Source organism: Hyla sarda, chromosome 8, assembly GCF_029499605.1.
Source record: "Hyla sarda isolate aHylSar1 chromosome 8, aHylSar1.hap1, whole genome shotgun sequence".
NCBI lineage: Eukaryota > Metazoa > Chordata > Amphibia > Anura > Hylidae > Hyla > Hyla sarda.
Window position 1 is genome coordinate 196,912,149 of NC_079196.1, and position 13,841 is coordinate 196,925,989.

General features: G+C 44.1%; 1 protein-coding gene across 8 annotated transcripts in view; it reads right to left on the minus strand.

The window, feature by feature from the left end:
* The window catches only part of ELFN1 (extracellular leucine rich repeat and fibronectin type III domain containing 1), a 581,118-nt gene that overhangs the window by 70,037 nt on the left and 497,240 nt on the right, over positions 1-13,841 (minus strand). The window contains exons 1-2 of one of the 8 annotated variants that reach the window (XM_056535655.1): positions 12,609-12,637; positions 11,888-11,988 (exon numbers count right to left, since the gene is read on the minus strand). The exons of the other annotated variants lie outside the window; for them this stretch is intronic. The gene's annotated coding sequence lies outside the window, so the exon portion shown is untranslated. Of the gene's footprint in view, positions 1-11,887; positions 11,989-12,608; positions 12,638-13,841 lie in introns of those variants that run through there. 8 annotated transcript variants of the gene reach the window in all.

The window sequence follows — 13,841 nt, forward strand, 5'->3', positions numbered from 1 at the left end:
TTTATAGAAAAAATAGCCACTAGGTGGCTCTGTTCTGTTCCCTGCCACAATTAATACAGTGAGTTTGGTCTCCTCCTGGCCTGGCAGGAGACCAAACTCAGGAAGTGTTTCTCTGCACTGAGCTTGATTCACAGCTGTATAGAGCCTGCAGCCTCATAGGTAACGGAAATGGGAATGGAGTTCCTGCACTTTTTCCATAGCAGGAACACTGTTCCCATTAGCAGGAATCCTGCAGGACCAGCCCTTGAGTGGAAATCTTGGGTGGTTGCCCCACTTTTTTCCCAGGACTTGACCCCTGCTTATACTACATGTTCTTCGGAGGTGTCGGCTGAAAGCAATGTGTACACAGCCTTATACTAAATACTGTATCTGTGTCAGGAGCCAGACAGGCCATCATCTCAATTGTCTGGCTTAGAAAACCCATTTTCAAATATCCTACTTAAAGAGTATCTCTAAAAAAAAAATAATAATAATAATATTTTATAGTTTAATATCTATAGATAAATTTTCTACTTTTTATACTTTTATGTGTTTTTTGTGTTTAAACTTTTGTCCACTAGAGGTCTCCCTAGGAGTCCATTTTTTAGTGATTTCGGACTCACGCCGGCCTGGCTGCTGAGTCCGAAATTGCATACTCAGCGCAGCTCCCAGCCTGTCAATCAGACAGGTGGGAGCGAGCACTGTGCGCGCATCCCTGCAGGGCGCACTCCTGACTCTGTACTCCACCTGTATGTGCGCTGCCGAAAGGGATCGCAGCATACAGGAAGAAGGGCGGAAGCTGGCCCGGCCAGGCTTCTGATGATGTCGCGCCTGCCGGGACACACCCACTTCCTGCCCTCGTATACTGCTCAACACTGAGCTACCGAAGATGCTATGAAAAAGGTATATACATGGGGTTTTAAACAAAAATAAATACAGGGATAGAGATAGTTAGAGTCAGGGACAGATGGGGAGGGGGATTAGGGAAAGTTTAGTTGATGATAGGTGCTCTTTAAGAATTGACAGTAAACAGAGCAGGACTCTCTCATTTAATGGAGAATGGCTTCAAAGAATGTCTCATGCTCTTGAGGACCCAGCAAAACCATGACATAGACAGCTAATTGATTTGAATAGGAACTATGTAATGCTTAATTTCCCCTGTGGGGGCACTGCTGGGTTTGCCCACTTAAAGGGTTACTCTGCTGCTCAACGTTTGGAACAAACTGTTCCGAACGCTGGAGCCGGCGCCGGGAGCTCTTAACGTCATAGCCCCGCCCCCTCAATGCAAGTCTATGGGAGGGGGCGTGACTACCGTCACACCCCCTCCCATATACTTGCATTGAGGGGGCGGGGCTATGATGTCACGAGCTGCCGGCTCCAGCGTTCGGAACAGTGTGTTCCAAACACTGAGCAGCGGAGAACCCCTTTAACAAAATGGATTTATCTCAAATAGACCGCCAATTTAAAGATGATTTGGGAACCATTCAAAGTAGAGGGAATTGCAATAGAATACGTATGGCTTCAGCTGGCTGTCAGGGAATCTATAATACCCAGTCTCACATAACAGGTTTGAAATCACAAGGACACCAATATGTGTAAAGGCGCATTCACACTATGGAGTGTCTCCAGGCCGATATTCTGTGGTCGACAGGCGTTGACACCACTCGGACATGCGCTGTCACCATTGACGACAATACACATCTGAGCGGATTCCTCCAAAAGAATGAACATGTTCATTCTTTGGTTGGAGTCCGGAAATGTTCGTAGCAGAATTTTTAGCAGTGTGCACGGTGCAGCACAATCTATGGAAGACAATGGGAGGCTGCTGGACCAGAATTTCTAAGTGGAGATTCCATAATGTCACTGCGCCCTTACTGTACATTAGCAGTAGTGGATGTTGAGGTAATAGCTGGGTCATCCACTGTTTTAGACTATTGTCCACCATGATCCTAGCTAGAAGCTAAAAGGCACAGGCATCACAATGTACAGGGAGTCGATCAGGTTTAAAATATAATTCAGTATAACTTGTATATATTTAAAAGGAATCATCAGAAAATGGCCGATTGTTCAATTAACGTAAATTTTTTTGAATACATTTTAGTGATTTTTTTTTCTATTTTTCCATTTTACTATCTATATGATAAAATCATTTTAAAATGTTGCAATTTTTATTCCGCAAACTGGTCCTAATAATAAACTGACACTTCCTGTTCCAGTAGAGATCACTTCTTAGCCGTCTCTTCATCGTCACAGACAAGATTACGAAGAAAGGCGACACCAGCCTAAAGATAAGATGGGATCAGGATAGTCACAATAGGTAATGACCACAGCTGCCCATAATAATTAGAATACAGCATGTTTCAGTAGCAGTAAAAAAAGCTAATCTAGGCAATACATTAACCCTCTGCTCTTTATGACATTGGGCGGTCCTACACAGTGCGCAGTGGGCGGTCCTACACAGTGTGCAGTGGGCGGTCCTACACAGTGCGCAGTGGGCGGTCCTACACAGTGCGCAGTGGGCGGTCCTACACAGTGCGCAGTGGGCGGTCCTACACAGTGCGCAGTGGGCGGTCCTACACAGTGCGCAGTGGGCGGTCCTACACTGTGAGTGACGGCTATCACTGGACTCCTATGCCCAGAATGAGCAGAAGATTAAATGGAGAATTTACAAGTTCTATTGTATTTTTTCCTACTCCTATATATATCAGTCTGCTCAGCCTTCAGCTCTATAACACGTTGTCCACAGACTAGACCGCATATCTAATTTATATGTAATGTAGAATATCCTATGTCGCTATATAGAATACAACTCAATGCATTTACTCCATGAATAGACCTTCTTTACAGGACATTCAGCCCTCTAGCCATAGAGCTCAGGATACTGTTACATGGTGAATGTACAGCTAGTAAAAAGAAATAAGTGTAACGATGCCCGTCGAGGCCTATAACCACGAAACAGTTGTACACCGCCTTGCTCTGCCCTACATTTAACCCTTTTTACACCGGGAAGCCAATGCAAGGTACCATATGGTGCAACAAGCCAGTCTGAGACATTAAAGGGGAACGCCGGTGGAAACGAGAAGAAAACAAATGTTTTCAAATAAACTGGCGCCTGAAAGTTAAACAGTTTTCTAAATTACTTTTATTAAAAAATCTTAATCCTTCCAGTACTTATCAGCTGTTGTATAAAACAGAGAAATTTGTGAAGTTCTTTCCAGCCTGACCACAGTGCTCTCTGCTGACACCTCTGTCCATGTCAGGAACTGTCCAGATTAGAATCATATCCCCATAGAAAACATCTCCTGCTCTGGAAAGTTCCTGACACGGACAGAGGCGTCAGCAGAGAGCACTGTGGTCAGGCTGGAAAGAACTTCACAAATTTCTCTGTAGTATATGGGTACGTTCATACGAGCGGATCCGCCCCTGAAGGACCACTGTATGCTGCCTTTACAGGTGCCTGCTCGGAGCGGCAATACGCCGCTACAACCAGACACACTGCGATGCGCGAGTTGCCATGAGCATGTGTAGTATATTCACACATGGCGGCAGCTCTCGGCCTAGTTCATAGAGCAGGGGGAGCTGCCGCAAAGTGTGCGAGTCCACCATGCATGCGCAGCGACTCGCACAGCGCGTATTGCCGGTCCGAGCAGGCACCTGTAAAGGCAGAATACAGCCGTCCTTCAGCGGGGGATCCGCTTGTGTGAACGCACCCTCTCTGTAGTATACAGCAGCTGATAAGTACTGGAATGGTTAAGATTTTTAAATAGAAGTAATTTACAAATCTGTTTAACTTTCTTGCACCAGCTGATTTGAAAACATTATTTTTGTCCACCTGAGTTCCCCTTTAAGGCTCCCAGCCCAATTTCAATAACCAGACTTGGCTACATCTGTCCCTTTCAATTTGGCTCCAAATGGCCAAGGCTCTAATCCTAAATCCTTTAATACAAGAACAGCATACGTTGAAATATTTCCTCTCTCGGTGTAAATAACCCTTTCACTGATGAAGGAATATTCTTCCAGGCCGCGCAGCCATATAAATCACAAGATAAATTGCTCTCGTATTTCTCTAGTCTTTTTTTAATGTGGTTGTGAGCGATCTCTCTCGGAGAACGTGCGGCGGGTTTACAAGCAGGCTATGACGCTCTAACATTGGAAAATCTATTCGCCAATACAGTTCTCAGCAGAATGAAGAACTTTGGGGAATCTTTTTACTAGTAATTTATAGAGTTTATCTATAGAAATTTGTCCAGCATTGCTTAAAAGAGAAGGATTCAGCAAAAACCACCCCCATGGAGCACAGCGCTATTTTTATTCTTTTTTTCCCCATAGACAGGGTCGAAATTGTTTTGGATCATGTTACTGTGTTCTGTATGGTCTATCCTTAGAAGGCACAGTCTAATACTGAGGGTTAGGGTGGCCACCTTTCTTGTCAAAAAATACTGGCCATGCTAATTTGCATAATTAATTATATATGCGTGACATCACAGGATACACATATTCGTGGGGAAATTTTGTTTTGTTCTGATCCTTATACCTTTTTTTTATTTCTCCTTATATGGGGACCAGTATTTTTGTGCCCCGGTCTGCAGTTTTTAACAGTACAATTTTTGTTTTGATGCAACTTTTTTTTTTAATTAAATTCGGTAGTTACTAACTACAACTCCCAGCAAGCCTTGATACAGCCTGTAGCTCAGTAGCTGCCCCAAATGAAAACCACAACTCCCAGCATGTTGGACTATAACGTAGTGTATAGTATAGGTCAGTGTTTCCCAACCAGGGGTGCCTCCAGCTGTTGCAAAACTACAACTCCCAGCATGTTGGACTATATAGTAGTATATAGTATAGGTCAGTGTTTCCCAACCAGGGGTGCCTCCAGCTGTTGCAAAACTACAACTCCCAGCATGTTGGACTATATAGTAGTGTATAGTATAGGTCAGCGTTTCCCAACCAGGGGTGCCTCCAGCTGTTGCAAAACTACAACTCCCAGCATGTTGGACTATATAGTAGTATATAGTATAGGTCAGTGTTTCCCAACCAGGGGAGCCTCCAGCTGTTGCAAAACTACAACTCCCAGCATGTTGGACTATATAGTAGTATATAGTATAGGTCAGTGTTTCCCAACCAGGGGTGCCTCCAGCTGTTGCAAAACTACAACTCCCAGCATGTTGGACTATATAGTAGTATATAGTATAGGTCAGTGTTTCCCAACCAGGGGTTACTCCAGCTGTTGCAAAACTACAACTCCCAGCATGTTGGACTATATAGTAGTGTATAGTATAGGTCAGCGTTTCCCAACCAGGGGTGCCTCCAGCTGTTGCAAAACTACAACTCCCATCATGTTGGACTATATAGTAGTATATAGTATAGGTCAGTGTTTCCCAACCAGGGGTTACTCCAGCTGTTGCAAAACTACAACTCCCAGCATGTTGGACTATATAGTAGTATATAGTAAAGGTCAGTGTTTCCCAACCAGGGGTCCTCCAGCTGTTGCAAAACTACAACTCCCAGCATGTTGGACTATATAGTAGTATACAGTATAGGTCAGTGTTTCCCAACCAGGGGTGCCTCCAGCTGTTGCAAAACTACAACTCCCATCATGTTGGACTATATAGTAGTATATAGTATAGGTCAGTGTTTCCCAACCAGGGGTGTCTCCAGCTGTTGCAAAACTACAACTCCCAGCATGTTGGACTATATAGTAGTATATAGTATAGGTCAGTGTTTCCCAACCAGGGGTTACTCCAGCTGTTGCAAAACTACAACTCCCAGCATGTTGGACTATATAGTAGTATATAGTAAAGGTCAGTGTTTCCCAACCAGGGGTCCTCCAGCTGTTGCAAAACTACAACTCCCAGCATGTTGGACTATATAGTAGTATACAGTATAGGTCAGTGTTTCCCAACCAGGGGTGCCTCCAGCTGTTGCAAAACTACAACTCCCAGCATGCCCGGACAGCCAACGGCTGTCCGGACATGCTGGGAGTTGTAGTTTTGAAACAGCTGGAGGCTCCCTGGTTGGGAAACACTAGTATAGGTTATGGTGCAACATTCCGGGAATTGGTGGATTGGTTGGATAAATACCGCCCATTGCATGGTCAGTATTTATCTGTAGAATAATAAAATCTGTCTCTGTAAAATACCGGCCAGGTGGCAACACTAACTGAGGGGGAAATGAACATTTATACACCAATCCAACTCATGAACCAGGAGGATCAGGATGAACAGGGGTTTAGGCAACAGCCATATAGGAGTATGTTGTAAAATTAAAATGGAAACTAAGGTGCAGGATAAATATTATTTTGCTGTATTTCCTCTGTTTGGCCTCAGTGAGCCCTGCTGCATCTATAACTACAATCTATGGAGCAGCCCCTGAGATATTGTTCATTTGTAATTTATTTTGAATAAATCCGGCCCATTAAAGGTCAACATGAAAGAGAGGTGGACAGAACGGTGTTACAAGGACCGCTGTCCGGAAGGGAATCCCCATACAAAGGCAATAAGTTCGGAGCAGAATGCATAAATCGTATAAAAACGCAGTCAGTGCAATTGAATATTTGGCAAGTGATTCATCCCATTAAATCAGGGATTGAATGAAACTATTACACGTCCCTTTTCAGTACGGAAATCAATAGATGTATGTAAAATGGATGTCAGCGGAATATGGAATTCTCATAGTAGAAGAAATAAGCAGGAATAAACATAGCACAAAGGCATGCTGCTGTTTGGAGGGAGGGGGCCCATTTCTGGTTGGGATCAACTTGTGCAGCTGTCCCCCCTCCTATACAGGTGAACTGCATCGGCAGCAATCAATTGGGTGAGGAATCTGCTGCCCACACAAACATTGTGTACTTCTGTACTTTGTTGCAAAACATGCTAACAAAATAATGGGTGGCCCATTTTGTTCTTAGCTATGAGGCCCCATCTCTCCTGTATGTGCCCAGGGAATTAGCTAAAAGGGGTAATCTCACCTTTCTATTTGCTTTTGTCCTGTTGGTGTGTGCCCCTACTTTGGCCCCTTGTGTGTTTGTCCCTTCTCGAAGTCTACACCTTTCTTGCCCCTTATTGTTACTGATGTTCAGAGGTCCACCTTCTTGGTAAGGCCACAGGTCACAGTACCGTCATTAGTTTGCAGAGGCATTATTACAACAGAGGACACTGTGCTTTGGCATTGCTTCAGAAGGAGGGACCGATGGGAGGGCATAAGAGGCAGAGAACAGAGAAATAGGAGGGCAGGTTGTGTGCTGACAATCACTTTAGGTGGAAACTTGTGGGGGTTGAGTTCCCAATTCGCTAAATTATCCCCTACCCACAAGATAAGAGGTAACAAAGTGATAGGTCGAAGTCCATATATTGGAGCCCTTACTGATCATGAGAACAGTATTAAACTATCCCCTGAATTGATCAAAACGTTCCTCCAAAAACTGTTCTTCAAATGTTCAGAGCCCTATAGAGAATGAATGGAGCACTGGTGATGCACTCTATTCATTCGAGGGAGTTTTCCTCCATTTTCGAGATCTGTTGGGGTCCTAGTTGCCCCAACACCATCCTTTGGATAGAGGATAGCTTTTCAGGTTGAAAATGTAAAAGGATAGGGGATAAGATGTCTGATTGTGGGGACCCCCGCGATCTCTATGCTTCACCCATGCTCGTTTAGACCGTCAGGTGCAGCGCCGGAGGCTCGTGACGTCAGCCCGCTCAATGCATGTCTATGGGAGAGGGCGTGACAGTCGTCACGCCCCCTCCCATAAACTTGCATTGAGGGGGCGTGGCCGTAACATCATGAGCAGGGCGTGACTGTGACGTCACGAGCCTCCGCCCCACATCGCCAGTCATCCATCATAGAGCGAAGTTCGCTCTGTGCACAGGATGTCTGGGGTGCCGCAGCCGAGATCGCGGGGGTCCCTAGCTGTGGAGCCCCATGATCAGCCATCTCATCTGTTTAGGGGGCGGAGTACTCCTTTAAGGGCCCAGGTTTTGTCACTTGTTAATAAATGTATTTTTTCAGCTGCAATATCTGTATTGATCTGGTGATCTCAGTTGCATCCAAGCCCTGAAGCCTACAGGTTCCTCTGACACCTCAGAAATGGGAACCAGTTAAAGCCGCTGTTAGGAAACAATCTACAGAGACCGCAAACCAAACATGACAATAGTAAACGTGTCTTCTGATTTGCCATTGTTTGACATGAATTGGGCACCCCACCCTGGGTACTTTCCTCCTTCCTATCTCCATAAGACACAGATAAGTAGTAGTTGTGTAGACTGAAGGAACGAGTCATTTCCATTCGATATTAAATGACAGGGTGAGCTTCCCCTTCCTCCATTCACATATAATTTCTATGCGTGTAAATCATGCAGGAGCTGAACCTAACATATTGAATGAGTCTAAAGGAACCGCAGTGCAGATAAATATTTATGAGTTTTTGCAATTGTACCGGAGACTGTGTGCAGTCATTAAGTCATGGATTCCATCTCTTTCCGCATTCGGCTGGTGATTGTAATGACTTGGTTTTCTCAATACATATTAAACCTGCACAAATTCTGGGCACCATTTGAGCAAAGCAGCGGCGGTTTATAGGTTAAAGGGGAAATCGGTGTTAAAAAAAAAAATGTTCTTAAATAAACTGGTGCCAGAAAGTTATACAGATTTGTAAATTACTTCTATCTAAAAAATCTTAATCCTTCCAGTACTTATCAGCTGCTGTATACTACAGAGGAAGTTGTGTAGTCATTTCCAGTCTGACCACAGTGCTCTCTGCTGACACCTCTGTCCATGTCAGGAACTGCCCAGAGCAGGAGAGGTTTGCTATGGGGATTTTCTCCTATACTGGACAGTTCCTGACATGTATCTGTCTTGTAATTGTAAGAAATTAATTGTAAAATATTAAAGGGGTTATCCACCATAAGGTGATTTTAGTACGTACCTGGCAGACAGTAATGGACATGCTTAGGAAGGATCTGCGCTTGTCTTGGGCTAAATGGCTATGTTGTGAAATTACCAGAACACTGTGGCTAGCTTTCTCTGAACTTGTATTTCCTGTTTTCAGTTTTCTTGCTTGCCTAGAAATCCCATGATACCATTTTCCTCCTTCCCACACATCAGCCACCCCACCCATTGAAACATAAATGAGCTGCAGACCTGTAGTTTTCAATCAGGGTGCCTCCAGCTGTTGCATTACTTGCAGATTGCTCTCTCCACCCATTGAAGCAGACAGGCTGCCATAAGCTGACTAGTGAGTCAGGTCTCTACCGCATTGCAAGCTGGAAAAAATCTGAGACAACAGTCATTTTGTATGCTGTTAAAAATAAATATTGGGGTGAAAATCACATAAGAATTGTGAGAAAACCGTCACACACAGGTACAGACACTATACAGCCCAGTATATAAATTTATATAGGGGCCATGGTATTTAATTTTTAATGGGAGCACAGTGTATAATCAATTCATTTATTGGGGCACAACATATCCTTAATTCATTTGTGGGGCACAGTATATAATGAATTCCTTTGTGGGGCACAGTGTATTATAATGGGTTTCAGGGGGCACAGTATGTATTGAATTTCAGTGCTATGATGTATATTGTAAAGCATTTCTGGGGGGCATGGTTTCAGGGGCTATAGTATAAAGGGTGCCCGATATCCCCTCTTTCACAAAAGAAGATAACAGCATTTTAAATGCCAAATGGGGGTCCTGCTACAGATTTAGCTTTGTAGGCCATGGGCTTCAAATAATGTCTGTTGTATATGTCTGTGGGGCCCAGGGATTGCTACATAATTTTTATTTTATTATTTTGCCATTTTTATGACATATATCGTTAATGGGAATCAGAAAATAACCCCAGTCCCCTCTAAGTATATACTTATCAGCCGTAATCGCTCATTAGTATTGGTAATGAGCACTTGGAAGTTCGGTGTGGGTGTAAATCTGTTCTCTCAGTATCACAAAATAAAATGGATGAAGACCAGATGCTGTGGGGACCTCTTCAGTCCTCAGGCCCCAGGACCATTATGAAGTTTAAGAGCTCCGGAGCTAATTCTCAGTATTAATGCGCAGCCAGACACCAAGATGAAGCAATGTTTTGACTTGTCACCATAATCTCTTCAGCGCAGGACGTGTCAGACAGATCAAGTGCATTGTAAACATTATTCTCCATGATTTGTTGAAGCGTTTTTGCTCCCATCTAGTGGTTTTTAGTAGCTCGGTCTGTGGTTTAGGTAATTTCTCCCTCCATTTTGCTCATGACACAAAGCCCTCAATAAAATGTCTTAAAATAAAGAAAAAACATCTCTTTTATAATTCAGCTTCCACATGTCCCAGAACAGTGATGTCTTCTTTGCATTATTACCGTATATACTAGAGTATAAGCCGACCCGAATATAAGCCGAGGCCCCTAATTTCACCCCAAAAATCCACGAAAAGTTATTGATTCAACTATAAGCCCTGGGTGGGAAATACATCATCCCCCCCCATGTCATCATCCAGACCTCCGTCATTAACACCCTCATCATCATCACCCTGTCATCATCCCCCCCTTCATCATCCCCCTGTCATCATCCAGACCCCTGTCATCATCCCCCTGTCATCATCCAGACCCCCGTCATTAACACCCCCGTCATCATCACCCTGTCATCATCCAGACCCCTGTCATCATCCCCCTGTCATCATCCAGACCCCCATCATTAACACCCCCGTCATCATCACCCTGTCATCATCCAGACCCCTGTCATCATCCCCCTGTCATCATCCAGACACCCGTCATCATCCCCCTGTCATCATCCAGACCCCCGTCATTAACACCCCCGTCATCATCACCCTGTCATCATCCAGACCCCGTCATCATCACCCTGTCATCATCCAGACCCCCCGTCATCATCACCCTGTCATCATCCCCCCCCTTCATCATCACCCTGTCATCATCCAGACCCCTGTCATCATCCCCCTGTCATCATCCAGACCCCCGTCATTAATACCCCCGTTCTCATCACCCTGTCATCATCCAGACCCCCGTCATCATCACCCTGTCATCATCCAGACCCCTGTCATCATCACACTGTCATCATCCCCCCCCTTCATCATCACTGCCTGTCAATCCCTTCAATGGTCTGGAGGTCAATGGTCTTCAACCTGCGGACCTCCAGATGTTGCAAAACTACAACTCCCAGCATGCCCGGACAGCCATCGGCTCCCCTCAGTTTCTACTCCCCTCGGTGGGAAGGAAGGATGAGCTGGTCCGGGCCATCTATGCTGCAGGGACCGATCGTGGGGAGGGTTAGTCGTTCCAGTCTGTCCATCTTCCCCGGGAGGCCCTCTTCTCCGCTCCAGGCCGGCCCCGGACTAGTGACGTTCCTTTGACGACGACGCACAGGGAGGTTCAAGCGCAGGGACGTCCCTGTGCGTCGTCGTCGAGGCAACGTCACTAGTCCGGGGCCGGGCCCGGAGCGGAGAAGAAGGCCTCCCGGTGAAGATGGACAGCCTGGAACGACTAACCCTCCCCACCGGACGGTCCCTGCAGCATAGATGGCTCACCCTAACTTCCCACCGAGGGGAGGTGAGTAGAAAACTAAAGGGGGGTCTGGATGATGACGAAGGCAGCAGTGGTCTTCAACCTGCAACCTCCAGAGGTTTCAAAACGACAACTCCCAGCCGATGGCTGTCCGGGCATGCTGGGAGTTGTAGTTATGCAACATCGGTAGGTCCGCAGGTTGAAGACCACTCAAAAGGATTGACAGTTTGATTGACGGAGAGTTCACTCGAGTATAAGCCGAGGGGGGCGTTTTGAGCACGAAAAATCGTGCTGAAAAACTCGGCTTATACTCGAGTATATACGGTACTTGTTTATTTGAACAACCACATACAAAATCTGGAGGCAAAAGGCCTTGTAATACAAGATGGCCAACAACCCCGGGCTTACCTTTCAGTATGACATTGTGGCCACCATGCTAAAGTGATCAGTACATTCTGGATGTTCAGTAAAATGGTGCAGGCATAATAATTCTGCCTCCAGGTTTCTCTCTGTAAAGAATGTAGGTACAGATAGTACTGCTGCCTTGTTTCTCACTATAAATCATGACACAGCTAATATTGATGCCTTATTTCTTAATGTAAATGATGAAGGCAGAGGAGCACTGCTTCCCTATCTGAACATGGAATTATATATTTATTGATAGAACTGCCAACCAATTTCTCACTGTAAATAATGCAAACACAGAAATACTGTCTCCTTGTTTCTCCCTATCACAATAGATCCAGATAGTGCAGCCTCCTTGACTGACATCAAAAGGATATATTTACTGATAGGGCTTCACCATGTAAATGATGTAGATATAGTGTCTTACAATTTCTCAATGTAAAAGATAAAAGCACAGATAGTACTGCCTTCTTGTTTTTCACTGTGTTAAATCCCAGTCCAGGGGAGCACTACTTCCTTATCTGAACTGTAACTTAATTTCTTCCTATTAAGAATGTAGTCACAGATACTACTGTCTCCTTTCCTTTTTACAGTATGTAAATTATGTTGGCACAGATAGTACTGGTCTGCCTTTAGCTACCTGGCCTCAAGTTTAGCTAACATCTCCTTAGCTTAACAGGTCCTAAAATGCACTAAACAGAATATATCTGATAGATTACAATACCTGGAAAATGATGAATGCACAGCTAGTACTGTCTCCTCGTTTTTCACTGTACAAAATGTAGGTCCAGGGGAGCATTGCTTCCTTTTCTGAACATGAAATGATATATTAACTGATAGCACTGCCCCCAATTTCTCACTGTAAATAATGCAGGTGCCGAGAGTACCTAATAGTAACTAACAGAGTACAATACCTGGAAAATGATGAATGCACAGACAGTACTGTTTCCTTGTTTTTCACTGTACAAAATGTAGCTCCAGGGGAGCACTGATTCCTTTTCTGCACATGGAATTATATATTTACTGATAGGACAGCCCTCCCCCCCAATTTCTCACTGTAAATAATGCCGGCACAGAGAGTACTGCCTCCTTTTTTCTCCCTGTAAATAATATAGATTCAGACAGTACAGCCTCCTTGTCTGTACATCTAAATTATATATTTAATGATAGGACTTTGCTGCCATGCAAATGATATAGACATGGATAACACTACCTTACTTATTTTTCACTGTAAATGATGAAGGCACAGATAATACGGCCTCCTTGTCTCTCCTTGTAAATAATATAGATTCAGACAGTACAGCCTCCTTGTCTGTACATCTAAATTCTATATTTACATATAGGACTTTGCTGCCATGCAAATGATGTACACATGGATAACACTACCTTACTTATTTTTGCTGAAAATGATGAAGGCACAGATAGTACTGCCTCCTTTTTTCGCTGTGTAAAATGTAGGTTCAGAAGAGCACTGTTTTCTTATCTGAACCAATCTCCGATTGCTTACTGTAAATAATGTAAGTATAGATAGTAATGTCTCCTTTCCTCTATGCAGTATGTAAATTATGTTGGCACAGATAGTACTGCCTTTCTGTTTCTTACTGTAGAAGAAATCAGTATAAGTACTGCCAAAGAGGTGAATATGCTTTAAATATTTCCTTATATCATGTAACTATATAGATACGCAGGGGACTTGTAGCTCTGTATCAGATAAGTAAACTGACAGCAATATAAAGCTATATTAAGAAATTATACAGCGCATATTTACAACTAGGAGTTAAAAGACGTGCATTTACTTACAGGATTTCACTACATTCCCAATCTGCTGTAATCTTTCTAGTTTCTATAGCAATCACATTTCTATGATATTTTAATCATTTTGGACTATTTTAGTTAGTTGACCTTCCAAATGTCCCCAAAAATCATCCTCGCTCTTAGCATTTGTCAGGAAAAGTCC